Raw genomic sequence first — 565 nt, 5'->3', positions numbered from 1 at the left:
TGTTATCTTTTTATTATTCATTATTTTCACTTGACTCGCATAAATAATTTTGTTCGAACAACATTTATATGCAGTTGTACTTCGCAGCACTTCACTTGCAATTTGAAATTTCTAGTCTTAACCATTATTATTAGCAACATTTCAAAAGATATTAGTACAGTATGTAAGATATGCAGTTGAGGTTGCAGTATAGAATGTGACCTTTCCAGTGGTCTCAAGTTGAGCATAGCAACAGATCAGAGGGTGTGTCTACTGAAAATTGAGATAGAAATGGATTTCTTATCATCTGTCGATAACTGTATCGGATTACCAATATAAAAACTTTGTCGCAACTGCATTTCGACTCCTCAACGGTTGCATATTTGATACTGGACGGATATTTTACATACATGATGTAAAAAATACCTAGAATGTAATTTAATTTGACACAAATGTCCTGTATAACAAAAGCTTTAACAACAATATTCTTGCACGGCTACCAAGATACAAACAAACACTGATTTCTCATTCTGAATAATAGCTCATATTTGATATTAAAATAAAACAAATGTTAACATTGCTGATT

This window comes from Anneissia japonica, unplaced genomic scaffold, assembly GCF_011630105.1.
Source record: "Anneissia japonica isolate Jap-2015-1 unplaced genomic scaffold, ASM1163010v1 scaffold921_len549748_cov171, whole genome shotgun sequence".
Lineage (NCBI taxonomy): Eukaryota > Metazoa > Echinodermata > Crinoidea > Comatulida > Comatulidae > Anneissia > Anneissia japonica.
Note: the sequence above shows the minus strand (reverse complement) of the source record.